This window comes from Rhamphochromis sp. 'chilingali' (assembly GCF_963969265.1).
Source record: "Rhamphochromis sp. 'chilingali' genome assembly, chromosome: 6".
Classification (NCBI taxonomy): Eukaryota; Metazoa; Chordata; class Actinopteri; order Cichliformes; family Cichlidae; genus Rhamphochromis; species Rhamphochromis sp. 'chilingali'.
Window position 1 is genome coordinate 29,819,154 of NC_137933.1, and position 13,105 is coordinate 29,832,258.

General features: G+C 40.7%; 1 long non-coding RNA gene across 1 annotated transcript; it reads left to right on the forward strand.

Moving 5' to 3' along the window:
* The first annotated feature begins 8,533 nt into the window (after nucleotides 1-8,533).
* Nucleotides 8,534-10,927, forward strand: LOC308397854. The gene is made up of 2 exons (XR_013971851.1): nucleotides 8,534-10,139; nucleotides 10,772-10,927. It is a non-coding gene; the product is annotated as an uncharacterized lncRNA (long non-coding RNA).
* The last annotated feature ends 2,178 nt before the right edge of the window (nucleotides 10,928-13,105 follow it).

The window sequence follows — 13,105 nt, forward strand, 5'->3', positions numbered from 1 at the left end:
AAAACAGATTCCGAGATCATTAAATGCTTAAGTGGAGCAGTTTTCCTTTGAAACCACATGAACAAGGCCAGGAAGTCTCTAAATTAAAATTTGGACAAATAATAATGAAGTAAGGTGTCACGGTCGGATGGTCTTCCCGGACGACCTGCTTGTTTGTTTGTGATGTGTGTGTGTATGCCCTCCTCTCTTTCTCTCTCCCTCCCTACTCTGCGGGTCTGGCTGCCGAGGAACGGCGTCTCCGAGAGAGTGAGAAAGGCCGATCTCTGACCCGGAAGTGTAATCTTCGGCTCCAGCTGCCGCTAATCTTTCCTCACTAGACGGAGGTATTTAACGATGTGTCCAGACGGCAGTCGACGCTGGATTGTACTTGGAGCTCGGTAGCTAAGTGTGCGCGTGATCTTGTCACCCGCGTGGCCAGGCAAGCCTTCTCATCCATTGTTGTGTTTGCTCGACTTTCAGATTGGAGAAGTACGGGACGGAGGAGTGGAGTAAAGGATTCACTGGTGTTGCGGGAGGAGGAGCTCACACGGAAGGAGCGCATACAGACCTCACGGGAAAACTCACCTTCACCACTTCTGGGAACTGAAAAGAAAAGGACAATTATTGGATATATTGATGTTTAAGGACTATCTTTCACGCACTTTAAATAAACGCACTGTCTGCTTCAACCCAGAGCTCCGCGCTTGAGTCCATACCTTCCATCAGCCGTGACATAAGGAGGCAATTGTCATCACAGCGAACGAATAGAGTGGAAGAAGAAAGAATGTAAAAAAAAAAACTTATGTGTGGAGTGGAGGCTGCGTGAAAATAAAACTAAAAAAGATGAAAAGAGAAAAGAAGAGAAGTAGATAAGGGCAGTACGGACCTGAGAAACAAACACAAAAAGTGATAAAAAAAAACAATGAATGTTTGCAACAGACAGAGTGGGCAAAGGAGTGTGGGGATGCCTGCTGGGCTTCCTCCAAAGTGACAGCTCGATAAACACCTGAGACTCAGACAATGATGATGGGCGTCAAGGAGCGAAATGCAGCCTGGTTCTCGCTTGCTTCCTCGAGTCTGGTGATAATGGTAATAAACAGCAACATAAATGAACTGAGCACCAGTGTGTGTGTGTGTGTGTGTGTGTGTGTGTGTGTGTGTGTCTGGGTGGGTGTGCAGATATATATGTTTGCAGCATACATGAGTAAACCTCTTTGGTTTGACAGAGCTTTATGGATGATGTGTGCATTGCCAGGATAAAAGGCAGATCTATTTGTGCCTTATATTAGAAGAGTGTATGGGTAGCCATCATTCTAGCTACTATCTTCCTTTTGCTTCTCTTACTTTCCTAAACCCTCTCCTTCGTTCACTCTTTGCTTCTTACCTACTCAGTTTCTCTTCATATCCTCTATACTTCTTTTCCTTTTCTGTCGCCTCAGATCTCATGTTTATTATCAGTTTAGTGGCATATTGCCTTTACATTCGATCTCAGATGGGCTCCCCTAAAGACATGAAAAATTCATCGAAAGAGACTATTACAGAAAAGCTTCCACAACTGATTAAAAATGCAAGACATTTATTTTCCATTGTAGAGTTCAGAAGTTAGGACAAAACACTGGAGTTTCACACCTGCCATGTTCCTTGCATGTGGATAAAAGACGTTTGATTACATTTCATGGAGTTGACAGAGCTGTTACGGAGCATAACAAGTGGATGTATACGCTGTTAGCCATGTGTGTGTTTGGCAAACAACATTTCAGAAAGTTATGTTTACTTTGTCTGAATGCCGTTGTGCAGTTTTCTTATCGTTTCACAGTAGCTGTGTCTGTGTGTTGGTGTGCAATATGAAGACTACAGGAACTTGGACTTGTCAGATAAATTAGTCAACAACTTCAGTAAAGGGTTGTGCAGATATGAGTAAAATGCTGTACTTGGGAAGTTTAAAGTTTTGCTTGTTAAAACACAACATAGATTAGACTTTGGATTTTATCCCTTTGGCCCCAGTTATGGGGAAGGGATGTGTCTGTAATTGGCCAGCCACATACTGTAACTGAGTTTTAATGCGAACGCACTGAGGCTCCTCCCGTATCAGCAAAATTTGTGGATTAGTCTCTGACCAAAGAGCTGGCTGACCTTAATTATTAGTAATGAGATGCATACTAATGTACCAGAAATCTATAAATCCTGAAAGGGCTTATGACAGTTATTGCTCTAATGAACTCACTTTACCATTATATACCACCACTGATGACCAGTAGCATTGTATCGAGCTTTTGTATGTCTAACAGTCTGTAAGACCACATGTAACAGAAGTGGTTGTAAATCAAAAGTATTGCTTACATCATCTTGATCATCATCTTGATTATTAAATTGGTGGGTTGATCCTTTGAGTTTGGGCTTCAAGACTGCATCAAGGTTGTCAGATGATCAAGAGGGTCAAGTGATGTGATCAGTGCAATTTCTCTATTACAGTGTAATAGAGTTGAGTAAAGTTTGACTTATTTGACTGTTTTGTGTCGCTTAATGCGCCTTACAATCCGGTGCGCCTTATGGTCCTTTAGCATATGCAGAAGTCCAGCTTTTTATGCGGTGGTTGGCATCTTCCTCTGCCTTATGGGCCTTTGATGCCTTTGATGGTGCAAAACGTTTCGTCGACATGGTTGTGTTTGTTGGGGAGAAAACTTACAAACATACAGTTCAGCACTTCACAGTCACTCTGCTAGTGATCGAAGATTTATGCAAATTGATTGCATTCTGTGCTGTACAGGAGACACGCCATGGAGGAGATTGATTTACAATGGTCTACAGCCAATCAGGACGCAAAACGCAATGCCCTGAAAAAAAAGCATGCAAAATTGCACACAAAAAAGCAGCGAAAGGTGAGCCACGTTATAGTGAGGGACCACTGTATTTGTCTGTTATGAGGACTATCCTGGTAAAGAGAAGGTGAACACTCAGTTTGCCAGCTGATCTGTTGAGCCCTATCCTTTGATTATAAGTGCTAGGTAAAGACAGAAAAACAGAAAAAACGAGATCAAAATGAGCCGATTTTTGTGTCCCCTCGGGGACATGGAAGGGAGCACAAAGTGGAAAAAAGCCTGGGGAAATGTATCTCAATCCAGAACCTGGGCAAGACCCAAAACACAGCTGAAGCAGTGTATATCATTTCTGGTTTTGGACATGCATCTGGATTGAAAATAAAGAACTTAGATCGGTAGAAAGTCATTCATGTACTGGAGCCAATGGATGATGTTAGTTGGGTGGTCATCATTTAAATGTGAATAGGAAGAGGGTATCCTACTGATTATTAATATCAGCATTTTATCTTATAACAGTGAGATTAGGTTTAGTAAAACGTTTGTTGAGGTATGAGGGTGGTAAAAGACCTCAATCTGGCATATGTAATTTGCTCACACAAATCAGTGTCTCAACTATAGATATATAGTTAGCTATATAGAGTGTGCATATATAGGTATATTTCAGCAGAAACTTTAGTGTGATCAGTCTCTGTCTAACATGGTGAGTTTGGAAAAATGATCTAACAGCAAAAAATGTGAAAAGTGTTTTCTTAGCAGGAGCAATTAAAGAAAAGAAGAAGAAAGCAGAAGAAAGTCACCTGTCTAATAAAAACAGCTTCTGTTGTGTCACTTTCATCAGTGGGGAGTCAAAGAGAGTGGAACACATGCAATATTAATAACAGGAAGCTGAGCGAGTTCAGAAGAACGCCACTTCATAACTCTTGATACCTGTTTGTTGTTTAGTAATTTTCCAGTCTCATTTTGTTTTAAAGTATTTTGATGCTACTTTTGTGGATGATTTGATCTTTGTGATGTTCGATGATGATTTTGAATAACCTGACCAGTGACCAGCTGGAGAAACAAAAGGACAAGGCTACAGCTTTCATTCATTAGAGCACATTTGTGATCATACAGGCCTCAAACAAAATCCAGCATAAATCCATACATGAACCTGGATATAGTCTTTTCTTCCTTAATGTTATATTAATCATTTATTGTATTTTATTTTAGATAGAGGTTTGTATACAGACCCATTATTATTTAACATGCTTATTATGAGATTTGCCCCAAAACCAATAATCCATGAGTTTTTCAAATTAAAATATCTCCCTTGTGCCCACGTAGACAATAGGCATCACATAGTCCAGGGATCGGCAACCTGCGGCTCCGGAACCGCATGCGGCTCTTTAGTCCTTATACTGCGGCTCCGCATGGTTTGGGAAAATAAATTTGGTTTTTTTTAAGTATTTAGCTGAAGTGTATTTTATTTATGTTCTTTTTAACTTGTAGTTCTAAATTGGAAGAGTAATGTGATATTGAAATATAAAATTATATTCTGTCATTACTTTGATCGCTCAAAATAAGCGTCACACTCGTGGAAGCCGGCATACCTGCCGAAACGCCGTGCCTTTATCGAGACTTTCAACCCCAGGTAGGCCAATTATGGATCTTCGGATCCACATTATGTCAGCAGCTGTTCTCCACTGTGAACTATGTTAAAAACAAACACCGCTCACGCCTCACAGACGACAGCTTACAGTCCTGCGTAAAGATGAAAGTGACTTCGTACAGCCCCGATTTGCAGACGCTGTGCGCAGAGGTTCAGGAGCAGAAGTCCCATTGTAAACATATCACGGCAGACCCGATGATGTTTCCATGAACATGCTTTTCAGCATCTACCACTTTTCACACACGGTTGCTGTATGCATACAGCCGGCTGCAGCTTTTCAGCTCACAGCCCGACACGGACGATCTGATTTCCTCGTGTCAGCATTGTTCCCACATCATCATAATTAATGTTGTTCCAGGTTCAACATTGCAAGTGACCAATCACCTTCTTGTGACGTCATTCCTTTGCGACTTCGAAATACCCGCCTTCGAGTATTTCGAAATACAAGTGAAGAAGCGAAAAACCGCCGCCTGTCCGCCGAATTTGAAGTCAATTCGCCTGTCCGCCGAATTTGAAGTCAATTTAGGATACTTTCCTTTAATAAACGGTAAGCATTATACATATGTTCCTCACTTGGCTTGCTGTTTGTTTGCTAGCGATAGGCTACTTGACAACAGCATTAGCTAACCAGTGTTCTCTAGACCAGCGTTCCCCAACTTTTTGGGTGTTTCGTGGCCCGGGGGTTGGGTCAGGCAAAATTGCAGTAGCTTCCCTGATCATTTTACAAACATAAGTGAAGAGAATCTGGACTAAAAGGCCTAGACTTATGGTTGTGTGCTGAATCTATGAATCAAACTATCACCTGGAAACATAATTAACTGGTCCATAGCTGTGAAACTGGACATGAGTTCTTGATTCTATGGAGATTAACAGTAATCCAGAAATTTACAAATTTGTCCCAGGGACATCGCGTAGATGTTGTCCCTGAGACATCGCGTAAATGTTGTCCCTGGGACATCGCGTAAATGTTGTCCCTGGGACATCGCGTAAATGTTGTCCCTGGGACATCATGTAGAAGTTGCCCTGGGACATCGTGTAGATGTTGTCCCTGGGACATCATGTTAAAGTTGCCAGAGACATACCATATGAAAGTTTAGCTTCTTTTAGCCCCTGTTTGTTTTATATTATTTTATATATATATATTTTTAATATTATATTTAATATTTACATTGTATTGCAAAAAACCCCAAAACAAGTTAAAATGAATTAATGAATATTGACTAATTAAACCTTCGTTATTTTTCCACCAGAAATGGACGACATAATTAGAAGAAGTGTTCTGAATGACGAAAAAAAAAGAACTGGAAAAGACACACAACTTTGTGTGCATGTGTCACAATGCCAGGAGGACCCATTCAGTGTTGTGTTAGAAAAATTGAACTCATTAACCCTTCATGGACATTATAAATGTTTAAATGTTGCCTCAGGTAAAGACAGGAAAAGAGACTATTACAAATTCAACTGCATCAGAGCTGGGGAAAAAAGTCGAAACAGCTACAGAGCAGTGGGCTGTAAGGCCTATGTTTCATTTAAAGTACTCAAATGTTGGAAAGACCACACAGTCATCGTGCAGCGTACATATGATAAGCATGATGGGCATGATCCTTCGGACCCAAAAGACGCACATTTCAACAATATTTCCAGTGATTTGAGGAGGAAGATTGAGGAACTGCTTTCCCTTGGAACTAAGCCAGCCATCATACTAACCGAATGTCATAAATGGGCCAAAGAACATGGACACAGAGATCTTCACAACAGAGAGCATTTTGTCACACCACGTGACATTGACAGTTTTAGAACCTGCATGATGAGGAAGAAGCACTTTAACTGTGGAGACAGTCAAAGTGTACATACCTTACTTAATGGAAAACATCAAGAACATGTTCTCTTCTATCAACCATACACATCTGACCAAGAACTAATGATTGTTTTGCAGACACCTGTAATGAAATCAAACATGGAGAACTATGCAAAACAGTTAGTATTTGTTGACACCACGCACTGCGTTAACCAGTATTCATTTCCCTTATTCACACTTGTTGTAAGAGATGATCATGGGCATGGAGTCCCTGTGGCCTATGCTATTGTCAGCAACGAAAGTCAGAAAACCCTGGAAACTGTTCTTGGAATAGTTTGTGAGCATTTCCCAACTTCCCCGAGGTAAATAATACATTGACAGCTATTAATTTTGAAATAATTCCTTTTCAAAAAAGTTATAACATGCCAGAATCTAATGCTATAGCTGCAGCATGGGCTGCAAAAAACTTTCCTTTCCAGTTGTTAAAGTTATTCCTATAGGCTGTATGCAGTATTTTATATATCTACTTGTGAGTTGAAATGTTTAATTTGGCATTGAAGTGGTGCTTTGAGATAGCAAAAACATTTTCATACTGTTTAATCTCATTTAGTGTTTTCTTTTTTTCTGTAGAGCATTTATGGTTGACAAAGACTTTGCGGAAATAAATGCTTTGCAGAAGGTTTTTCCAGAGTCAGCTATCCTTCTATGCTGGTACCATGTCTTGCAGGTAAACCACATTGTTTTCTTTTCACGTTGTCTAAGATGCACCTGAAACACATTTTTACAACAGGGTCCTGTTGTTATGATTTGCCTCATTGTGATATTCACCTACTCAGGTTAATGAATATAAAGGGATAAAATGTTGAGTGACTATGTCCATCCATTTAAGACCACAGTGCACTCATCTTCTGGTGGCTGCTTCCCAAAGCTCTTTTTGACATTTAAAAATATGTTTGCCTGGTTGATTTCTGTAATGCACAGGTCCTCTTGTCCAGTGAGTGACAAAGTTATTTTTGGACGTCAGCTTTCTTTTATGCTTTTTGTACAGCTGCTCCTCTGTCTCTCTCTCCAGATTAACTTTTTTTCTCTTACATTCACAGGCTGTTAATCGATGGCTTTCAAAATCAGAGTCCGGGGTCCATGGGCTTTCTAACACCCAAAAGAGAAATGAAATCATTTCTTTCTTTTGTAAGCTGAAAGCTTGCACATCTGTAAGTGTAATTTGTCTATTTCACATTTTGATTTCTTGATTACACTAAGAGCATAATAACTTTCAGTTGCTAAAAAAAGTTACAGAGAGATACAAAATAGATTTTTGAAACAATTTCTAAAACTGGCTTCTTATCTTGCTTATCAAAACAAGTACTTAAGCTGTGCAGAACATCATTGTGTCACCCACTGTGCAGTAGAACTTGTGAGTGGGATTCTTTCACAGACAGATGCTGAAACCAAATATGCTTATAGGTTTAGTGTTCCTTCTTAGCCATTGTAAGGGAAGAAATAATTGCTTCTTAATACAAAAACACGACATATTATTAATAACTTAAAATTCTTAATGTTATTCAATAAAAGGAAAAGGGCTTCAATACATAATATTAAAGATTTCAATAGGTCTGTTAAATGGATTGAAATATATTCTGTTGCATCCAATTCTCTTAGGAGGACGACTTTAAAGCCACATCAGCAGAGTTCTGCCAGACATTTAAGCAATACCCTTTGGTGTGCCAGTATTTTCAGAAGCACTGGGAAGGCATTGGCCACATGTGGTGTGACTACGGCCGTCGCTTCAGTCACGCTCGTTCTGAAACAAACAATGTGATTGAAAGGTATGATTTATTATTTTGACCTCATTCAATTGTATTGCTGAAAAAAAGATATTATGCTTTAATCCAAGAGGCTAAACTGAGTAGGTTCGTCATGTCATTGCCAGAACAGGTTTTAGGCAAATCCTTTAAATTCTAGCAGCGTTTTTTATGTTATCACAACAAAAAACAGAGTAGGTGGATTTGCCTAAATCAGCTAAACCGGCACAGAGCATTCCTTTATAAAAGACGTGCGCAATAGGTATTCCAATTTTTTAAAAAATAATACAGTCTTGATTAAAACTTTAAATTCCTTCAATTACAGTTACTAATCATTTCAAATAACTGTTTTTCAGATTTTTCCACCGCCTGAAATACCAGTTTTTATCTGGCTACAAGAATAGGCGTCTGGATGATCTGGTTGAAGTGCTCCTAGGGAAGGCCGACGACTACTTCTCAGTCATAAAAACCCTGCAAGATGTGTGTTATGATATTTTGATACCACGGTTAGCATTTACAGAAGATTGTTTTATACAGGAAAACTGTTACTCAATAAGGTCCATCTACTAGTTGTTTTTCTCTTTCTCTCTGACCCAAGAATTAAGGTGTAAGACTCACAGGCTGGTACCCCAAGGTCGAAAACACCACAGAGACGAGACCACTTCCTTACTCCCATCCTCCCTTCCTTATCTCTTAGAAAAAGGCTCGTTAAAGGCCAGGTGGTTTGTTTCAGAATTCACTAATGAAAGAACTCTGTATTCTGTGTATTTTGCTGGGATGATCATAAATTGTAGCTGAACTGATAAACTACACACAGGATACTTCTTTGCTCACAAGGCAGGAAGACGTTTCCTTATTTGGTCTGTACTGGTTTGAACTGAGAACTTGCTGACACACGAACCTTTTTTTCCTCTATATAAACTGCTGTGTATCAAATAAACCTTTGAGTCGATTGGGAAGGCAACCTAAAGCAGTCTCTGTTTTCTTGTTCTCCCAAGCTGCTCCCGAGCTCGTACTAACACGCTGAATGGCATACCTGAGTGTTACTTTAAATAATTAGGAATCTTAGAAGGAAAGGACAAAACTCTGCTTATCGCTCACGCCACGGAGGAAACCCGGGATGGCAATTTCCTTCAATTTTGGTGTCAGAAGTGGGATGACTGACAGAAGGTAAATATGCGTCTTTCATATTTATATAGAGACCTATTATACCTCTCTCAGTGATCGATCCATAAAAAAACGGGATATGCTGACGAAGTTTCACTTAGTGATCCAGAGAGATACACTGACTGACTTCCTCAGTCCCCGAATAAAGTAAATTAACCCTTGTGTGGTGTTGGTGGACACAGGAAGTTGCCTGTTGTCTTGAATATTTTAATTTTGTTTAAGTTGCTCACTCAGAAAGAGTGACACAGGAAGTTGCCTGTTGTCTTAAATACTTCTCGTTAAGTGAGAAGTTGCTCACCAAAGAGTGACACAGGAAGTTGCCTGTTGTCTTAAATACTTCTCGTTAAGTGAGAAGTTGCTCACCAAAGAGTGACACAGGGAGAAGTTGAACGGGTCTCACAGACCCGATTACCATACAAGGGTTAAAAGCAGTAAATTAAAAGCAGAAAGACACAGGAAGTTGCCTGTTGTTTTACGAGAAGTTGCTCGTTAAGCGAGAAGTTGCTCGCTAAGTGAGAGTTGCTCACACAAACAAAAAATTGCTAGCAATAAATTTAAAGTGACCTCAGCTGTGCCGCAGCGAAAATACTAACATAAATCCTCCTAGCGTGTAAACCCCTCTGGAAATCACTGAACATGGGTCAGAATTATTCAAAGACCACAGACAGGTCCGATAAAAAATCTAAAGTACCTGTAAAACCAAAAATTAATAAAATACAAAATAAAGTCTCAAATAACGGCTCAGTATAACTCCCATTTCCGGTTACGTGTAACCTACGTCCGCGAATCGGTGAAGACGTCCATGATCACGTATCCAGAACATGCGGGAGTGCTTATGTGACTGACTTTGTTTACAACTTAAGAAGTTCAATGCATTCTAATTTATTTCCGGAGCCTTATCCCGAACGATTATCGCCAGAAAACAGGTCAGTAGAAATGTTGAATATCATTTGTGATAAGAAAAGTAGTCTGCTTAAAAAGTCCTGTAGAAAATATGATAGAATGCCGCGACGTGATGCATCAAATGTTACCGCTATGGACAAAAGGACCGGAACCAGGCGTAGATACTTTAACATCAAATAAAACTAGTGCAGGCTCTAGCAAAGAAAATAAATCTACTGCGGGAAAAGCTAGTCTTGCATGCAATGCATTCCTGGAGTAACCGAGTCACAACTCATAAGAGAGATAGGTGAATTAGACCCAAAGCATGATAAAGCATCCACAACTGCAGAGTTTTTGTGGGTAAATAATGACAAAATCACCAATTTCTTTAAGAATCTAAAGAAATTCCTGCTAACAATGTCCAGAGACAAAATTGACTTAAATGCAGTAACTATGTGTAAACAGAAGCCTGATGAATCTATCCTAGTATTCATAAAACGCTTTATGCACTGTTGGACAAGCTAGAGGTGCAAATTTAGCTCAGTTTTCCAGCAGCCGCAGACACCCAGAGCAAAAATGAATTTGTGTATTTAATTTAACACAAAGTGTGAAATGTTTGCTGACACTGATAACAGCTTATGTTTTCTCTGCCCTATGTACCGACATGATGGAGAAGGAACATCCTCTGTGTCAGCTGGACCCTCAGCAGAGAATGAACTCAACATCCTTTTTGTCCGGTACTCTATGTCACACACTGTGCCAAAAAAACGTGTACAGACGCCACTAACAGGTAATCCCATGACTGGGAGCCACACTTTTGTTTCTCTCACACTGTTCAACAACATGATAACTGCTCACACAAGTGAAGGTCAAACAGTGATTTTGTTACATAACTCAGACATAGGTTACGAAATATGTCGTCACATACATCTAACCTACCCTATCGACTGTACTATTTCTGCACTTACGTTGCCAGCTGAATACCAGAATATGACATTATGGTCAAAAAGTGAGAATGATATAGGATTTATTGACTGCATACCTTATCACGCACAGCTAAAACACAACAAGCCAGTATATGTCAAGCAACATCCCATTTCTGCCGAAAAAGCCGCAGCCCTAGATGTCATGATAGGAGATTTAGAGACTACAGGAGTAATAAACCCTACAGTATCTCCATATAATACTCCTGTCAATCCTGTGCCAAAGCCTAACAAACCTGGCGTATGGCGTTTCATACAAGACTTAAGGCAAATTAATGCAGTCAACATTCCTCTGCCACCTCTCGTTTCAGATGTTCACAGCATATTGACATGCATTGCATACACATTTCACCGTGGTGGATTTATGCTCCGCTCCTTTTTCTCTGTGCATGAAGACACACAGCCGTTATTTGCATTCACACATAGAAATAAGCAGTACACTTGGACTCGTTTGCCCCAAGGCATGATAGACAGCTCTGCTGCTTTCTCAATGGTGCTTCACTCCTCCAGGGCTGCACCCTGATCCACATGTGGATGACCTCCTCCTCTGTGCTCCGAGTGAAAAACTATGTCAAACTGCTACACACATGCTTCTCCAGCACCTCCAAAAGACTGGCCACAAAGCATCTGCAAAGAAAATGCAGTACTGTCAGACTTCTGTTCAATATTTGGGATTCACACTGTCTCACGGAAAACGTTCCATGACTGCAGACAGGGTCAAAGCTGTGACCTCTGTCCCTCGGCCCACTACACAGAAGGAAATGTTGTCCTTCCTGGGCATGGTGAACTATTGCAGACAGTGGATACCAGACTGTTCTTTTCATGACCACATTCTGCGTGACTGTTGTAAAAAAAAGACAAGCCTCCTCGAATACTGTGGTCCACAGAAATGACTGCCTCTTTCAATGCATTACAGGGAGTGCTGACCTCCGCCACTCAAAGGTGCTGCCTGAATTGTTCAGGAATGCCGGCCTGCCTGAGGGCAGTAGCAGCTTGCTCTATCATGATAAGGGACTGCGAGAAGCTTACACTCTCACATGACACTATTCTACACACCAATCACCAGGTCACGACCATTCTAGCAAACATAACTACACAACATATGCAAATCTCACTATAAAAGCGAGCAGCACACCTGATTCGCCAGCACATTTATTGATCCTATGCTGTGTTCTTCTGACCGACAGGATGGCTCAGACAGGCTTGACGATCATGACTGCATGACACGTATACAGGAATCGACAGCACCACGTCCAGATTTAGAGCAGACACCTATCCCAGACTCAGCCACGGTTTATGTGGACGGGTCCTGTTCAAGGCCGAGTGACAACTCATTTCTTTGTGGCTATTCAGTGGTAACAGTGCCTGACATCATACTAGAGGCTCACTCATTACCATTTCACTCAGCACAAAAAGCAGAGCTCATGGCTTTAATACGCGCCTGTGAGCTACATTTGGATAAGCATGTGACAATTTACGCAGACAGCCGCTATGCATTTGGCGTTGTGCATGACTTTGGCACATTGTGGAGACAGAGAGGATTTAGATCTGCTGATGGAAAATAAATTGCTAAATTCTGATTTTGTTCAAAGACTTTTTCAGGCTATACAGCTACCATCGGCCGTTGCAGTTGTAAAAACGAAAGGACACAGTACAGCTGACACAGACGAAGCAACAGGTAATGCCTTAGCAGACGTGACAGCCAAGGCTGCAGCTGCATCACAGCTCCCACCTCCGCAGGAAGTATTATCTGTGCCCCTACAGCTGCCACTTGTTAAACTCCCAGACTATTTAGGAACAAATGTTGATTTAAAATTCATACAAGAGCAAGCCTCTGCATGTGATTACACCTATTGGGAGAATAATGACTGTACCTTAGATGACAGAGATGGCTTATACAAAATCTTAAGGGTTTCATTGCCCTCCCATATTCCCTGATGCCAGTCCTTGCCCGACATTTTCACTGTGTGAGTCATGTCGGACAAAGAGGGGTAATAGGGGCAATAAAATCAAGATTTGTAATTGAG